Genomic DNA, 19,552 nt, shown 5'->3' on the forward strand with positions numbered 1-19,552 from the left:
ACCCCCCCCCGCCCCCCCGAGTGCACAAATTTTTTGTGCACCGGGCCTCTAGTTATATATATAAAAGGCTAAGTGACCAGGCAAAGGTCCGACGATTTTATTAATTTTCTTTCATCTCTGACACTATTATAGAGAAAGGGTGAATATCGATATTAAAATATTTCTTCTAATTAATTTCCTCTCAATGTGCATGAAGAATCTATGCACTGGGCCACTAGTCTATATATAAAGAAATGAAAGACCAAAAATTAATGTATCAAGAATTCATTCTATAAGCTAGAAAAAGAAAAGAATAAACTTAAATGAGAAACAAATTACTATAAAGATAATATCAGAAATTAATTAAATAGAAAACAAAGAAATAATTGAGAGAAAAAAGGAAAGTAAAAATATTAGGAATAAAGACAGGAATCTAACTACAGAAACATAAATGTTTTTTTTAAATCATGAAAGTATTATGCCAATACGTTTGAGAATATATAAATTATGAAAATTGACTCAAGATAAAATAGACGCATTGATTAAAGTTCTACTAAGTTAAGGAAGTTGAAACAGTATTCCCAAAATACTCAAAAACTACTAGGTCCTCATATTTTTACAATAAGTAATCTTTACTAAAATTTTAGGTAAGCTTCATCTTATAATCCCTCTTATATAAACTGTTCCAGAGAATAGAGAAAAAAGAAAATCTTACCAATTAATTTTATAAGGCTCATGTATTGTAGATATACAAAACAGACATGAGTTATAAAGTAAAGGAAAACTGTGAGCCAAACTCAATGATAGGCATAGCCATAAAAATGCTAAATAAAATATTAGCAAAATGAATTGATCAACGTATAAAAAATACAACATATCTTGCCAAGAAGAATTTTCCCCAGAAATTCCAGCCTGGTTTAACATTAAACAATTAATGTTACTGTTAATAAAACATAGGAGAGTTATAGATTAAAGTTTAAAAACAACAACAATATGGTTTTCTCAATATACGCAGGAAAATCTCTTTTTAAGAAAATTATTTTTATTGATTTCAGAGAGGAAGGGAGAGGAAGACATAGAAACATCAATGCTGAGAGAGAATTATTGATCAGCTGCCTACTGTATGCCCCCTACTGGGGATCTAGTCCGCAACCCAGGCATGTGCCCTGACCGGGAATGGAAAGGTGAACTCCTGATTCATAGGTCAGTGCTCAACCATCGGAGCCACACCAGCCAGGCAGGAAAACCTCTTGATAAAATTCATTAATCATTCATGTCACAATCCTCTAGCAAACTAAATAAAGATAAAGAAATTATTGTTGGGAGAGGCAGTCTGCTATGGGTTCCAAACATCCTTATACATCCTTTCTGAATATGTCCAACCTCAAGGCCTTAACTAGCCTGTCCTTGAGCTGTTTCTGAAGCTAGTCACATTGTCAATCATGTGTCAGCTAGTCACATAAGTCAAGGCAATCATAACATGACTACAGTACAACTACTTGCTCTTCAGGAGAAACTGGCTTATTCATTGTTTGATATAAAAGGTGCTGGGCCCTTAGCCTGGGGTTCCCCAGCTGCAGCACACTGAGCCATCACATGACACCATGAGACTGGGGGTCAGGAGAACTGGTGTTGCCATGCTGAAGATCAGGCTGTTGGCAGTGCTGTGAATAATAACCTATCTTGCTCTGATCTGTTGAGTCTCATTATCTACTTTCAGCATCTGGCAAGACAACTTGCTTGCTTGTGTCTCTTTTGGAGTCTTGTTACTTTTTGTAATTCTCAATGAGATTGGAGTTCTTCCCTGAAAAAAAAAGAGTATCTACAAAAAGCATACAGCAAGCATTATTCAATAGTGAAATGTTAGAAACAGTCTCTTTAAGGCCAAGAATAAGACAAAGATGCCTTCTATCGCCATTATCTATTCATCACTGAACTGCAGTTTCTAGCCAGGGCAAAAGATAAGAAAAAGAAATGTAGTATAAAGATTAAAATGAAAGAAACAAACTTGTCATTATTCATAGATTAAATGATTAGCTAAGAAAATCCAAGGCAATCTACAAATTATCAGAAATAATAAGAAAGTTTATCAAGGTTGTTACATTTAAGATCAATGTATAAAAATCAGTAGTGTTCCTATATCCCAAAACTATAATTAGAGAATGTAAAAAAGTTTTAATCCTATTCATAACAACAACAAACAAAGGTAGCTAGCTATTTTTTAAAAGTTGGTCAAGGCCTTCAAATATAAAATTATAATCTTTCCTAAAGGACATGAATAAAGACCTAAATAAACGAAGAGATGTAATTATGTACGAGAATAACTCACATCATAAAGATGTCAGTTTTCCTCTCAATTATTCTATAAATCCACTGATTTCCTAATAAAGATGCCATTATATCACTTCAACAAATGTACCAAGCTAATTGTAAATTTTTTTAGGCCTGATCCTAATTTTTTTTTTGATCCTAAATTTTAATGGATGAGCAAAAGACCAAAAATAGCCAAAGCAATTTTGAGGAAGAATAAAAAGAATTCAAATGGAGAGATTACTATGTTATGAAATTAAAAAATTTAAATGTCTATATTACACAAGGAATTATTAAAGTTAAACAATAACAACAAAAATACCACAGGCTAAGAGGAGCTATTTACAATACATAGAACAAGCAAAGAATTAGTATACAACATAGAAAAAAGCTCAATAAGGAAACTCTGTACAAAAATGGGCAAAAAAAGTACATAATTCACAGAAGAGGAAATTTAAACAACCAATACACATAAAAAATATATCAATAGGAAAAAGTAGATTAAATTACATTAAAACTATAAATGAAGAATATGCTATTAAAACATGAGTACTGCCCTGTGGTGTGGCTCAGTGGTTGAGCATCGACCTATGAACCAGGAGGTCCTGGTTCAATTCCTGGTTAGGGCACATGCCCTGGTTGCAGGCTTGATCCCCAGTGGGGGGCGGGGGGGGGGTGCAGGAGGCAGAAGATCAATGATTGTCTCTCATCATTGATGTTTCTATCTCTCTCTCCCTCTCCCTTACTCTTTGAAATCAATAAAAAATATATTTTTAAAAAAACACATGAGAAATATATTCTTCAAAACAAAGAAAGTTCTGAGGACTGATTCAAATTAAAGCAGACTGAACACTTGAGACCATCAAATGCTATACATGATGTGGGCATAGAAGAAAATTGCTATAAAAAACATCATTAGTCAATGGACAAAATTATGGGGGTATTGTATGTTATATCAATTTTCCTTAAGTTGATCATATAGGATAATATAGGAGATATTCTTATTCTTAGGAAATATACATTAAAATAATTAGGTGTGAGGGGGCATAATACACAGAGCTTAATTTAAAGTGATCTAGAAAGATATGTATATACCGAGAGAATGATAAAGCAAATGAGGCAAAATGTTAACAACTGGTAAATCTGAGTAAAGGGTATATGAGAGTTCTTTGTACTATTTTTCCAACTTTTCTGAAAGTTTGAAAATATTTCCAAATAAGATCTCAACTGCTTCTGCACTTTTCCTTTGAAGTCTAGTATTTTCAGAAAAAAAACACTTTAAAATGTGGCATTTAACACACTATTGCTATAACTTCCCTAAAGTATTGCACTACAAATTAAGGGATATTCTTTTTTTTATCCTCTTCTTTAAAGATGAAGCCTGTCAAGTTTTTTTAAAATATATTTTTATTGATTTCAGAGAGAGAGAGAGAGAGAGAGAGAGAGAGAGAGAGAGAAACATCCATGATGAGAGAGAATCATTGATTGGCTGCCTCCTGCACGCCCCACACTGGAGATGGGGCTCACAACCCGGGCATGTGCCCTGACCAGGAATCGAACCATGACCTCCTAGTTCATAGGTCAACCCTCAACCACTGAGCCACGTCAGCTGGGCTACCTGTCAAGTTTTTTAAACAATGTTTGTTTTTAACTTAACATCCAAAAGCAGAAATTACATGGTTCATTGAACTTGAATACGCTATTATGAAACAAAGTTAACTTACTTGTTTAGGAACTGCTTTGCTTTTAAAAACAAGCTTATATTTTGGAAAGAAGTTAAAATCACTTTATTTCTTTCTTTCTTTTTTTTTTTTTTTGCTGGATAGGGTGCTTAGCATGCTAGGAATGAAAATCAAAGTGTCTTGATGTCCAGTTTGCCTACAAGTTAGCCTCTAAAACAATCCCTTGCTAACAAACTTTAAGATAATTTTACAAGAACGCAAGAGAAGCTTGGAGGTTTGAGAGAAAAAATGTTTACTGATACATTCTCAATTATCTGTGACAATGGAAGTGGACATGACACAGAATATTTAGTAAACACTTCATGGGTAACAAGCAGCCATGAAAGTAAGACACTGTTTAATATGTGGAGGGTAGAAAAGAAGGAACCTTCAGAAAACACGAGAGGAAAGAGGACAAAGAGAATAAATGATGCTAGAGGCATTTATTAACAAGCTGTGTTCAAAGATGCCAAAGAAATATGGTGTCAGAAGAGCTGAATCAACTATTGGCCAGATAATCTTTTATCCCATTTCTGATAAAAGCTTGCCTTTTAGACAAAAGCACCACAGCTCTGCTGTGCTCCCTCTCAGAACTCTGAGGAACTGGGCCAACATCTACAATTTAGAAACCATAAGCATATTCTAGAACTAAAACAATGCATGTGAATCTATACAAGATTCTAGTATATTTTCCAGTTCTGAATCTCAGAGTGTGTGGCCTGTATGAAATTTAAGTGCATGGATGAGAGTTGAGAGACTATGCCAGGCAGTTCTAAAACCGAGTATTGGCCAGATAATCATCTATCCAATTTCTGATAAAAGTGCTATAGATTGGTAGCCAAACATTCTAAAGGAAGGAAAAGACATAAAGAAAGAAGAAAAGGAGGCACAGAGCAAGGACGTATTACACAGCCTTATGAGTCCACAAACAGAATAAATAATCAACAAAGAACAATAAATCTTCAGAGCTGAGAGCAGTGGTAACAGTCAAAATATTGATCACAGGTAAGCAGTGACACATCTAATCCCTGCTGCTTGACTCAGACACGGGAGGTCCCCCTGCAATGCCAGGTCAGGGGGGTCTAGGCAGCTAGGGTGCAGAAGGAACACCCAGAAGTCTTGGACAGCATCTGTTTGCTCACCGGTGTGTTAGTGTTATATTATTTTAACATCAGTGAGACTACACAGGTGCATACAGGTGAGTGCTACCTGCCTTGATTAAAAAGGCTTTAGACAGCGCTTCAGCCATTCTCCCTGCACTCTCCACGGGGCAGGGTGTCACCAGGCCTTGCCTTTTAGACAAAGGCACCACAGCTCTATTGTGTTCCCTCTCAGAACTCTAAGGAGCTGAGCCAACAGCTACAATTTACTAGTAGAAACCATAAGCATATTCTAGAATTAAAACAATATGTATGAATAAACAAGATTCTACTATAGTAGATATTTTCCTGTTTTGAATCTAAAAATTGTAGCTGTAGTTTAAATGATACTGTAATGATTGGATTTTTAAGTTCAATTGAATTTTTTATAATTGATTTTAGAGAAAGAGGAAGGGAAAGAAAGAAAAAAAAATTGGTGAAAGAGAAACATTGATAAGTTGCCTCCAGTTGCCTTTCAACCGCGAATCAAACCCGAAACCTGACCAGGAATCGAACCTTGACCCTTCTGTGCAGGGGAAGATGCTCCAACCGAGTCACACTAGCCGGGGTGAATTTTTAAATCTAACCATTATAGTATTAAACAGCACTATAGAAGTGTTACCAGTAGCCCTAACCGGTTTGGCTCAGTGGATAGAGCGTCAGCCTGTAGACTCAAGGGTCCCAGGTTTGATTCCGGTCAAGGGCATGTACCTTGGTTGCAGGCACATCCCCAGTAGGGAGTGTGCAGGAGGCAGCTGATCTATGTTTCTCTCTCATCGATGTTTCTAACTCTCTATCCCTCTCCCTTCCTATCTGTAAAAAATCAATAAAATATATTTAAAAAAAAAGAAGAAGTGTTACCAGTAAACATAATCAATTTAGTCAATGATAAAGAAATAGGGGAAAGCCCAGCTGGAGTGGCTCAGTTGATTGAGCGTCGTCATGTGTACCGAAAGGTTGCCAGTTCAATTTCGGGTCAAGGCATGTACCAGGGTTGTGTGTTCAGTCCCTGGTTGGGGCGTGTGCAGAAGGCAACCGATTGATGTTTCTTTCTCACATTGATGTTTCTCTCTCTCCCTCTCCTTTTCTCTCTCTCCAATCAATAAAAATATATTTAAAAAAGAAATGGGGGAGGGGGCTGTCCACTAGAATTCAGCATGTCAAGGAATGATGGTTATAATACTCATTTTGCATAAATACTATAGAAGCCTCAGCTAGTCAGAGTTTCCAGGGCTAGAATTATTCTGCACAACTGTGTTTTGTTTTGTTTTTAAAAGGTTTGTGTGGTTTCTTTTTTTTAGCTCTGTAAGTATCAAGATATTTCACAATGTAGATATTTCTTTTTTTAAAAATATATTTTATTGATTTTTTACAGAGAGGAAGGGAGAGAGATAGAGAGTTAGAAACATCAATGAGAGAGAAACACCGATCAGCTGCCTCCTGCACACCCCCTACTGGGGATGTGCCCGCAACCAAGGTACATGCCCTTGACCGGAATCGAACCTGGGACCCTTCAGTTCGCAGGCCGACGCTCTATCCACTGAGCCAAACCGGTGAGGGCTGTAGATATTTCAAAAGAAAATCTTTCCCAAGAGTTCTGTAACAATTTCTCACCTTCTCAAAAAGGATAACTTAAACTTTCCTCAATAATTCAGGATAATCTTTATCAATATGAGAGACAATAATTCTCTTCAGTCAATATAATGAACAACAATAAAATTATAGAAACAAAAACATGCTACCAATAGAGTTCGAACATCCATGAAATCCTTCCTATATAATACTACCAAGAAAATTTTTTTACTTCTCTTATGTAGAAATACCTAAGAATTGATATAATAAGAATCCCAAGAGTGATGATGCAGATTGTCACACAATTATTCCAATCACTCAGTGCACAACGTAAATATGTATGTGTTAATCATACTCCTTTAGCATAACTGGAAAGACATGAAGATACCATTCAAATGATGCCTTTATGCTGAAAGGCAGAGAGACATTCAAAACAAAGCCAAACAAACTTCACTTAATTTCTTTCTCTTTCAAATAAGCAAAAATTATACCGGTCTTACAAAGGCTGCCCTTTGCGCACTGGTGACTTATTTGTGGAAGTTCTCTCACTGTCACAATCCCTTTACCTTCATCTTTCTATTTTCTTTTTTTAAATATATTTTTATTGATTTCAGAGAGGAAGGGATAGGGAGAAAGAGATAGAAACATCAATGATAAGAGAAAATCATTGGCTGCCTCCTGCACGCCCCACACTGGGGATCGAGCCTGCAACCCCAGCATGTGCCCTGACCAGGAATTAAACCGTGACCTCCCTGGTTCATAGGTCAACGCTCAACCACTGAGTCACACTGGTCGGGCTCTCCTCTCTGTATTTATATGAAAATGTTCCTTTCCATTTAGAGTTCTAAGCATTTTGCAATTCTAATGATAATTAATCTCATTGTTTGTGAAATTCTGATAACTCCACATGTTATTTAAATCCCTACAACTTCATATTGCCATTTTATTAATTGTACATCCATTGCTAGATTGCATTGTACTGGCCCGCTGCAGAATTGCCTTAACTAAATTATACTCCAAGTCATTATTAGGGGTGATCAAACACATCCTCAAGAAAACTGTTGTTTAGACTATTTTAAGAAATTGTCAATAACATTGTTCCTGAGCTCCCAGAATTCTCTTTGTAAGGATGCGCCAGAGACAATGCTGATCTTAATAGAAAGAAGTGCTGTAATTCTCCTGGTGGTCTGCTTCTCTTAAGGATGGAGCTGTGTAACTTAGAACGCTTCTCATTTTACTGAGAGTTAGAAAACTTAACAGTAAACCTGAGACCGCGTTATAGGAGCGGCTAGATCATCATGATCAGCAGAGTTAGCCTTATTTCTTATTAACTTGGGTTCCACCTTCGTTTTTTCTTTGCTGTTTTACTATATGTATGAACTATGCCTCTGTGTCACATTTTACGTTCCCTGGTGAGCCCCCTGAAATACTTACTGGGTTAAGATACAGTCATGAGAATAAGAAGCAAAGGGAAGGAAGAAGAAAAAAGCAGAGCTATTGTCTCCAAATTCTGTTTTTATTTTAATTAATGTCAAAATCAACCCTATTTCAAAATCTACCCTGTCTCAACTCTCTCCTCCAAAGGACAGGAGAGGGCCCAAGTGCCTGTGAGAGTCTCCTGGAGAGCCAGTGGGTCACACAGGAATCTCTGCAGCCTTATTTTGGGTCAGAGCTTAAACTCGTGTTATTTCCCATCCTAAACAAAAGGGACACTAACCACCCACCATCAGCAGGAAGTGCCCTGCAAGTTGTCTCCTCCTAGAGGTGATGTGCTGAGCTCCTTACTTGCTCTCACCTGGTGGGTGCATGGTACAGCATTGCACATCTTCAGCAAGACTTGCCCTGTTAGAAATGCAGTCTATGAATAAGGAAGCATTTTTTCCCCTGTGCAAGGCTGAATGATCACATACAGGGATGAGAACCACAATTATGGCTTCCCCAACTCCATGTACTAATCACAAAAACTCACCAGCCCACACAGTCATCAACTACCTAGCTCTAAGCAGTGGATGGAGCACATAGGAGATGGAATATGAAAAACTAGAAGAGGAAGTTATCTGAGAGGCAAACATGCCAAATATGAATAATAGATGTGGAAATAAAGAAGTGATCAGAGGAAAAATATGTGTGACAGACCATAAATACATTCATCTCAGAGCCTGGTTAGCAATCCATTCATTCCAGAAATTTTCATGTGTTGTGTTTTGTGATTTTTTTAAGGATATAAAACCCAGCCTTTCAAAACTATTCTTATTATTCTAGTCTGCATAAATTTCATTTACATATCGAAATATATAAAAGGATCAAGACTTTACACGCCTGCTGTATTAGGTTCTCTAGTAAATTATTACTTATCACTACTTATGCAAAGAATAAGTTTGGGATATAGGTTCAAATATTTATGAAAATTATAAACAATGTAAAAAAGACTTTTAAACTCGAAAGACCTGGGTCTGGCCCCAGCTCTGCTATCAGGCAGTGGGGTGCCCTTGGTAAATACTCTTGAGATTTCTGTATTCTACTCTCCATTGGGCTAGATCTCTGGTTTTCAACTTTTAATGGCTTTAATAAGAGGTTGGTTAAAAGGCAGACTCCTCAGCCTTACTCCAAACCTACCAAATTTGAATTTCTGGAGGTTGGGATGGGAATCTGCTCTTTTCTCCAGGTGATTTTGATTTGGATGTTTAAGCAATACATTTTGGAGAACACTTTACTAAAAGACCTGTTCACATACTTTTTAAAAATCCATAAAATTCTGATTCCATGACTAGGTCAAGTTGAATTTTCAACATCTTTTCCCAAAAAACTACCTAATCCCTCTTGATTTCTTATTTGCCTTTCATGGACATGGAGACATAAGAAAATGATTTCAGGGGTTTTCATTAGCCCTATCTAGATATCAAATAGTTAAGCAGATTACTTAATAGCAATATAGTCACGACGACTTAATTATAATTTTCTTTTGCAATGTGGCTAACTCAAGGACAATGATTCACCAGGTCATACAACTTTTTTTTTTTCAGTATACTTTAATAGATAGTTTTATTTTACAGAGAGGAAGGAAGGAGAGAGAGATAGAAACATCTAAGATGAGAGAGAAACATCATCAATCGGCTGCCTCTAGCACATCCCCTCCTTGGGATCGAGCCTGCAACCTGGGCATGTGCCCTGACCAGGAATCAAACAGTGACCTCTTGGTTCATAAGTAGATGCTCAACCACTGAACCATACCAGCCAGGCAATAACAACTTTTTTTTATAATAACAAGTACATGGATTATCAAAGATCTTTTGTTAGCTTCTGCATACCACTAGTACATAAACCATTTCTAAACAACTTAATTTTTAATTCTGGCCTAAATAGTAAAGTCTAAATTATTATAAAATATGAAACATAGCCCTAACCGGCTTGGCTCAGTGGATAGAGTGTCGGCCTGTGGACTAAAGGGTCCCAGGTTCGATTCCGGTCAAGGGCATGTACCTTGGTTGCAAGCACATCCCCAGTAGGGGGTGTGCAGGAGGCAGCTGATCGATGTTTCTCTCTCATCGATGTTTCTGGCTCTCTATCCCTCTCCCTTCCTCTCTGTAAAAAATTAATAAAATATATTTTTAAAAAATATGAAACATAAAGTTATATTTCTAACACATATTATTTTTTCCACAGTATAAATAGCAATTCACAGAAAGATTGATTTTTAAAAGACAAATATATCTAGAAAGCAATGAAGTTTTCACAACACTTTGGGTGATGCTGAAGGAACAAAAATTTAATGCTCATGCCAAACATCCTATTTCAAATTCTATTTCAAATCCCAGATGTTTCGAAACCAGTCAAGGATGCTGCTGACAGCTGGTTTGACTCTCCACCGAAATTGATAGAAAATTCTGCTCTCCTAACATGTTTTATAGCACATCAGAGAATTTGCTTTCTCTATCAAAAGAAGAGTTTTTACAAAATAAAATCCTATTCCTCACGGAGTGTCATCCTTTGTATCACAGAGGCCTCATGGATGCTACTCCCTTTAAAGTACTATGTCCTGGGCGTGGCCCTCAAGTACGCCCTGCAGCTTGGACAACATTGACTGCACGTGTACTGTCAGCATGCCTTTGTGCAATGTCCATGGTCTACCTCCCAGATCTAAGGCTAATAAGCACTCAGGAGCCTGCTCCTCCCTGGCTGCTATATGTCACTGAGTTTAGAGACAAACAGGAAATTGCTACAGCCAAGGAGGACTTCAGGTGGTTCCCCGCAGTGCAGTAGTTTAGGGGCACTGCTCAGGCTGGGCCGCTGTAATCAGATTATGTCAGGCACGGTAACCACCCATATCCCTCAGTCTGGGGCCAGTGGACTTCCCACCACCTGGGGACTTTCTGGCCAATAGGAGTCCACACCACCACAGGGAGGAAGTGCCAGAGAAACAGTGCCTGCAGGAGCAGCCTTCAACCAGTGACTGGCAGAACTTGCAGTTCTAAAACCCCAACATCTCTCACCCAGGGATGCCATAGCTCTGACTTCTACACTGACATTCGGAATTTCCCAGGGGATTAACCTCCATTTACCAACAGTGGAAATGAGCACGATAAGATAATTCCCCCTTTATGGGCTGGCCTCCCTTTCCTGCTCACCTCGTCACCCACTACGTGTATTTCCTGAATTCCACCTGTATTTGAATGCTTGTCACGGAGACTGCTTCTGGGAGAACCCGCCTAAGACACCATCCCCTAGGGAACCTTCCTTCAGTAACACTGTCTTTCACCAGATATGATTTTTAACACTTAGAATTGGATGGCATACAAATGTTGGGAATAACATTTGTCTTAGTTTGTTAATGTTTTTCAGTCTCCTCAATAGCAAGTTGGAATCTCTAGACAAATAGAATATAAAATCTGGAAAGAAATCAATAAAGCTCACTTTATCCTTCCACTGGTTCTTTTTCCTATTTAAGGAAACAGCTCCACAGATTAAATGATTTACCTAAAGTAACACAGCCAGCCAATGGCTGAACCAGAAGCAGAATTTATTTTTTTAAATATATATTGTTATTGATTTCAGAGAGGAAGTGAGAGGGAGAAAGAAATATCAATGATTAGAGAGAATCATTGATTGGCTACCTCCTGCATGCCCCCACACTGGGGATAGTGCCCGCAACCTGGGCATGTGCCCTAACTGGGAATAGAACCATGACCTTCTGATTCATAAGTTTAATGCTCAATCACTGAGCAAAATTGGCCGGGCAGAATTTAGATATTTTGGCCACAAGCTCAAGACTAAAGACACTATGCCTCAAACCTGTAGAGAAAGCAGTATGCTATTTTATTAAGTCAAAGACACATTATTACTACATAGTAGCCAGACATAGAAAATTTCTAAGTCTTTGTTATTTTCTGAATTTTTGTCATTAGTAAGGCCTTCTAGACTACAAATAGGAGTGTCTTCAGATACCTCAGTTTAAATTTTATGCTTTTACACTGAATTAGTAAATGATGACCAAACATGCACAAATGTGTATATCTTAAGAGAGTCCTCAAACAGCACTTATATGATTCACCCTTCATGCTATGTCTAAAGTAAATGCCTAACTCTGGCCATTTTCTTCTTTTCCCTATTGCAATTGTTCAAGGTGTACAAAGCTTTTACTCAAAGGGGTACAGAAACTCTATCCTTGCCAACCTACCTCGTGACTTTGACAGCTCTCTGCTTTTCACCAAGGGACATTCTGCTGAAAAGGGTGGACATAACTACTTATCATTAGAACCAATTCAGTTTCTGTATGGGTTAGACATTATATTTACAGCTTGACCAACTTTCCTGAAAAAAATTATAAACTCAAATATGTGATTCAGAGGTCTTAGTCAAGAACAAACTTTATAAGGGAAGACCAAGTTCACTCCTCCTACTATAAATGAGGAACCTAATAAGGCCCCAGGAAAGTCAAGTGGTTTTACTGAATAACTTAGCTAATAAGTAGAGATCCAAGTCTTCAGATGTCTGGTCTAGTTCTTTCCCCAAATTGTTATTATTCACAGTCTTTTCTGAATTCATCTACATTATTGGTGCAAACATCCAAAGGCTGTGATAGAAACAGCTACATCGCCTGATCAGTCTCCTCTGTGCTAGTAAACCATCAGGGGCATGTAGGTGGCAGTCCACTGGCCTTATGGTCACACCAAGCTTTGATGCCTCAGGGGACTTGGAGGTGGCCACTGTCCCATGCCCATGCCCTGGCTCTAGGGCTCCAGAATCTCTTGAGAATTCAATCACAGATCTTTTCTAATCACAAGTTCCCAAAGAAAATTACTCTAACAATATTTTAAATTGTCCAGTATTTGAATTTCCTAAATACAGTGTGTTTCATGCTACTCACATTTCCACCTAAGAAAAAAACTGAAGGTGCGTGTTAGGGCCTGAACATGAGGAGCTCTGTCGGGGGGGCGGGGGGGGGCGGGTAACAACTTCTGGGGTTTTGCGCCACTGAAGTTGTGCAAGTCAGAACAGTGTCTTTGGTTATCAAACTCCAAGCATTAAAATGCCCTAGAGACATCTGTCTTTCAACAGAGCATAAAGTAGGTGAAGAGACAAACTTCAGGATTCAATAGCCAGTCATTTGTTACTATTGAAATTCCATTATTTTCTACATGTAAGATTTTCTTAGAAATGTGTGTTTTCTGTTGTTGTTTTTAAATCCTCACCCAAAGATATTTTTTCCATTGATTTCTAGAGAGAGTGGGAGGGAGGAAGGGGAGAGAGAGAGAGAGAGACACCGATTGGTTGTCTCTCCTACTGGGCCTAGGGAACCTGCAACTGAGGTATGTGCCCTTGACTGAGAACTGAACCCACGGCTCTTTGCTCTAACCACTGAGAAAAACTGGCCAGGGCAGAAATGTTGTGAAAAACTTAATAGCTGTCGCACATCTTTCTCTCTCTCTCTCTCCTTCCCCTCCCCCTCTCTCAAATCACTTAAAATATCCTCAGGTGAGAATTTTTTAAAATTTGATATTAATAATAGTGTGATCTTTAGCTAGAATGTAAAGATCAATATCTTACTCAACTAATCAAATATTTTTCAATGTCCTCTTCTACTTCAGTATCATTTTGCTCCATAAACTTTACCCATGTTAAAAGGAAAGAAGAAAGGACATTGAAATAACTCTCATTAAACAACTTCATGCCTCCGTTGCTTAATCTGCATAATGGAGATGACCAAACCTAACTACCTCTCCGAATTATTTGGGAAGCCCATGGGCTTCCTCTGTGACATGTTGTGTTTACAAGAGAAAGGCAACCTGGTAGCAGTAGCTGAGAAGGAAATATGGGCATGTCTGTCCAGCTGCAACAATTCCCACAGGCATTTAGGTGGCAGAAGACTGAGGTGAGTGGGGAAGAACGCTGAGAAGGAGGGGGCCATGAAGGGCAGCAGCAAAAGGACCCACAGAGCTCCCTCCCCACTTTGACCCTGTCACTTTGCAGAGGGACATGGGTAGGAGTGCCCCATACCAACTTTTGCGCAAGATTCCAGAGATGGGGAGGAAGGGACAGAGAGGAGATTAGGATGGAATAAAGATAGGGAACATCGAATACTGCCATGTGCCACTCATTTCTGAAAAGACCACAGGGAAAGAGAAGAGAATTTACAAGGCTTCCAGAAAGAAGTGGTGAGAACCAAGGGATGAGTCACGGGGTGATGGTGCTTCCTCTGCCCAAGGCCTCAGGTTCTCACGGCACTTTCACACACTGTTTCAAAGGAGCCTCTCAGCTGCCTGGTTGAGGGCCAGGCAAGTTGTATCATCCCCATTTTATTGATGAATAAATCCCCTGAGGAGCAATGAGTTTACATGAATTGCCCAGTCACCTAATTGGCAACTGAGAAATCTAGGATTAAAACCCAAGCCCTCTCATTTCTGTATCAGTGGGTTTTTGTTTTTGTTTTTTCCTCTCTGTCATCATGGGTTATTGATAAATGGTAAGAAGTTCATATATTGGATTTTAAGTGCATTATCTTTATTTTATACCTGTGGTAGAATATACTCATAGTAATTCATGTTTCTAAGAGCATGAAATATAATCTGAATATTAGATCAACAAAGACACTTCCTAAAATAGGTAAAATTTATTTAAAGAGAAAAAAGAAAACAAGGACTAGAACATTTGAGCAACCCAGGGAGTCCTTGGGTAAGCCTCAACACTCTATATCATTCAGGGATCCTGTTGATGATGACCCAGTAACCACAGAGTACATTATCATTTGATTTGAAAGACCTGTGAAGTATTAATAGCCCTAGTAACTTTGCTGACTGCTTTGGCATTTATTTGGAAACTTTATAGACTCTGAGATTTAGAACTGAAGCAAAAGTAAATGAAGTTAACTGTTTGCTATGTGTTGTTTTTCATTTAAAGACTAAGAGTGTTATCACTCATAAATGGAGGAATGCCAACAACATGGTACTCATTCAGCTCACTGGATCCTGACTGCACTGTATAAGGACTAGGTCATGAGCACACATGTAGATGAAGAAGGAATATACAAGTGGATTTAGAGGACTGTATATATGAATATGCAAACTGCCAAGAACAAGAGAAAAAACAAACGGTGAGCCACAAAATTCCCCCAATGAAATGAGAAATGAAACAACTGTCCCATAAGGGACACACTCAAAGGGCAGATTCAGTGAGCACCAAAGCCCCACTGAAGCAAGTCTTACCCCATAAGGGTGTCTCCAGCACAGCAGTTCTTCCATTGTAGACACAGCTGGTCCTCACAGCCAATTGGCCTGGATGTCAATTCCTCCCAGTGATACCAACAGCAATCAAGGCTTAACTACAACAGGACTGTAAACCCAGCCCACAAAGGGGTGCACCAGGAGTGTCCACCTCAGGTGATTGGGGAGACTGAGCCACTGAGCCTTATAGGACACCTACCACACAAGGCCACTCTATCAACACAGGGAAGCAGCCAAAATGCGGAGACAAAGAAGCAAGTCACAGATGAAAGAAATGGATAAAAGCAAAATACTGGATATAGAATTCAAAACCACAGTTATAAGGTTACTCAAGAATCTTCTAGAAGCCTCTGAGAAATTTAGTGAGACCCTCAAGGATATGAAAAAGGACCAATCAGAAATTAAGCATACACTGACTGAAATAAAGAATATTATACAGACTCCCAACAGCAGACCAGAGGATCGCAAGAATCAAGTCAAAGATTTGAAATACGAAGAAGCAAAAAACACCCAACCGGAAAAGCAAAATGAAAAAAGAATCCAAAAATACGAAGATAGTGTAAGGAGCCTCTGGGACATCTTCAAGTACACCAACATCTGAATTATGGGGGGTGCCAGAAGAAGAGAGAGAGCAAGATATTGAAAACCTATTTGAAGAAATAATGACAGAAAACTTCCCCTACCTGGTGAAAGAAATAGACTTACAAGTCCAGGAAGCGCAGTGAACCCTAAACAAAAGGAATCCAAAGAGGACCACACCAAGACACATCATAATTAAAATGCCAAGGGCAAAAGACAAAGAGAGAATCTTAAAAGCAGCAAGAGAAAAACAGTTAGTTACCTACAAGGGAGTATCCATATGACAGTCAGCTGATTTCTCAAAAGAAACCATGCAGGCCAGAAGGGAGTGGCAAGAACTATTCAAAGTGATGAATAGCAAGAACCTACAACCAAGATTACTCTACCCAGCAAAGCTATCATTTAGAATTGAAGGTCAGATAAAGAGCTTCATAGACAAGAAGAAGCTAAAGGAGTTCATCACCACCAAACCAGTATTATATGAAATGCTGAAGGGTATTCTTTAAGAAGAGGAAGAAGAAGAAAAAGGTAAAGATAAAAATTATGAACAACAAAGTGACAACAAATACATATCTATCAACAAGTAAATCTAAAAATCAAGTGAATAAAAAATCTGATGAACAAAATAAACTGGTGAATATAATAGAATCAGGGGCATAGAAAGGGAGTGGACTCACAATTCTTGGGGGGAAGGGGGTGTGAGGATGTGGGAAGAGATTGGACAAAAATCTTACACCTTGACCAGAATTGAACCTGCAACCATTCAGTCCATGGGCCAATCCTCTAATCAATGATCAAAACTGGCCAGGGCTATATATATTTTAATGAAGTGGGAAAATGCTTGTGATATAATGTTAAGTGAAACAGGATACAAAAATCTCCAAATTGCTGCCTTTGTAATTTTGTCTTTAGTGCTAAGATATATGAAAATATGCACAGAATGTTAATAGTGTTATCCATAGATAGTGAGATTATATATTATTATTAACTATACTAGAGGCCCGGAGCACAAAATTCTTACACAAATAGGGTCCCTAGGCCTGGCTGGCAATCAGGGTCGATCAGGTTCCCTGCCTCCCTGCCTCCCCACCTCCTCCCTCCCTCACTCCCTCAGCAACCTGCCGCTGTCGCCACTGGTCACCCATCATGTTCTGCACCACCCCTGGTGGTCAGCGCACGTCATAGCAAGCAATCGAACTCCCAGTCTCCCGGTCAAACTCCTGAGGGGACACTTTGCATATTAGCCTTTTATATATATAGATGGTAAATCTGTCAAAGTAGCTAAGGCAAATGTACACTACATCAATAAATAAAATTAGATCTTCAAGCATAAAACACCTGTCCCCTGAAAGAGTCATTGCCCTGATCACCTCCATAGAATTGGGCAGGACATTTAAAAAGTGGCATCAACCAATCAAGCTTCTTCAAAGAAGATAAAGTGATACTTTCGAGCCTGGAATCCTACTTATGTGAGGAACATGAAAATAAACTGGGCACATTGCTCTATTCCTTTCCATAGTTCACATCATTCTCATTTCCCCCCATCAGCTCTTTAAACAGGTATATATGGAGGTCTGTATTATGACCATTTTAACCAATAAAAATATTTTGCCTCCCCCACCCGAATAGGTCATTCAAAATAAAAACAATTATAAACCCTAAAACAAATTTTATTTTGAAATAACATAAAATTCCAGGCATGCCTTGGTCAGGTAGTTCAGTTGGTTGGAGCATTGTCCGGAATACAGAAAAAAAAAAAGGTTGCTGATCCATCCTCGGTCAGGGCTCGTATGGGAGGCAATTGTTTGATGTTTCTCTTTCACATAGATGTTTCTCTCCACCCCCTCTCTAAAAATTAAAACATATGTTTGAGTAAGGATTTAAAAAAAAATCCAGGCACATTCTGTTTTTTTCTCTCTCCATCATTCCTGCTTTGCTGACATTGCAAACACATGCTTAATTTACCAAGTGAGTAATCTGACACTGATACATAGGTAAGTAAAGTACTTGGTGCTAGAATGTATGTGTATATATACATACATACAAGACATATCTGTAGATACAGATATAAATATAAACATCAATTCAGAGGCTTTATATGCATACACAAACATTGTCAAGTGGTCTTTGGAATTCCTTCATCAGTAACAGTGTTGAAAGCTCTCAATATTTCTCAATCCTCTACCCCCTGTATTTCTCAGCCTCTGCATATTTGAATATTTTCTTTTTCCTTATTATAACAGTAAGTATGGAAACTTTCAATATTTTAATGGTGAATAGTGCAGCTCCTCCAGAAGATAGGATAATGAGAATCAGTTTTCCAACAATTGGACTTGACCTGGTTTGCCAGCCAGGGCCCCAGGGCCTCAAACGCAGCAGGTGTCCATAAATGTTTGTTTAATAAATGAATTTCACTAGAGCAGTTTCACTCTCACATTTACTTACCTTCCTGAGTGTGGCAAGACAGAGTCACTGAAGACCACATTTCAAGACCTCTTTTGAGAGAGAGAACCTTTGCGCAGTTACTTGAGTCACAAAGGAAAGAGGCAAACCTGATGCTTCAATTACCATTATCACTCGATAATTGTTCTTAAAATTAGAGAAAGCAAAAAAATAAATAAAATAATATTGAGAAAGTCGATAATAAGCAGAACTGAGCAGAAAGTGTGGTTTAAGATAAAGTAGCAAATTTCTAGTTGTACTCAGCAGCACTGATGATTATAATAATTTATGCTTTAAAATAACTATGTTAAATCTAAATACCAGAACATATACATTTCTAGGCTAGTATAATGGAAATAGAAATTTACTCTCTTCGCTGACCTACTGTGAGTTGATTCTGTGCATATAATACTCATAGAAATGTATGAGTATTTTTCAATGTAATTTATTAAATCACTCAAATACATAAAAGTGAAAATAAAATTCAGTTTTGAGAGAAATGGGCACTAAAAGCAACCTTACTAGCTCCTATAAAGACAAAGATCATTTAAAGGGTTTTCATACTTTTTTTACACCCAACTCTCTAGATCCCATTTTTCAAGTAAACAGTATCTCCTATAAACCTGAAGTATTGGTCACCAGCATTTTCTCTCCTCTTTTAGGGCTGTGATTAATCTTTAAGCAGAGTGAAAACCCTTCACATTTTTCACCCTACATTTCTTTGCATTCTCTGTGAATCATCACAGCAGCAGGTAGTAAGGCTTAGTGGCTTTTAGAGGAGATTGGAAATCAGGTGTAACAAGTTTAGTTAACCCTTTACGGACTGAGTCACTGATTCTCAGAAGAATGATCTCAAGTCAAGAATTCCCGGGAAAGCCAGGTGTCCATGGACTTCCCTATGCACACAAATTCTTCGTTCCTGCATAATCTCCTTCTCTACAGTGGGCCAATGTAGGGTGCGGATCACAAAAAAGGAGAAATGCTTCCTTCCTGGTTATTGAGAGGGTGATCGCTCTGAGAGTAAATGGATGACCGCATTTCTATTGGATGTGTCTAATCTTTAGCCAGCTACCTCCCACACACATACACCCTC

General features: G+C 38.3%; 1 protein-coding gene across 1 annotated transcript in view; it reads right to left on the bottom strand.

Annotated features, from left to right (window-relative positions):
* Nucleotides 1-19,552, bottom strand: part of LOC102249407 (translation initiation factor IF-2-like) — a 148,298-nt gene that overhangs the window by 119,260 nt on the left and 9,486 nt on the right. The gene's annotated exons all lie outside the window — the stretch shown is intronic.

The sequence above is a fragment of the Myotis brandtii genome, unplaced genomic scaffold, assembly GCF_000412655.1.
Source record: "Myotis brandtii unplaced genomic scaffold, ASM41265v1 scaffold8, whole genome shotgun sequence".
NCBI classification, from domain to species: domain Eukaryota; kingdom Metazoa; phylum Chordata; class Mammalia; order Chiroptera; family Vespertilionidae; genus Myotis; species Myotis brandtii.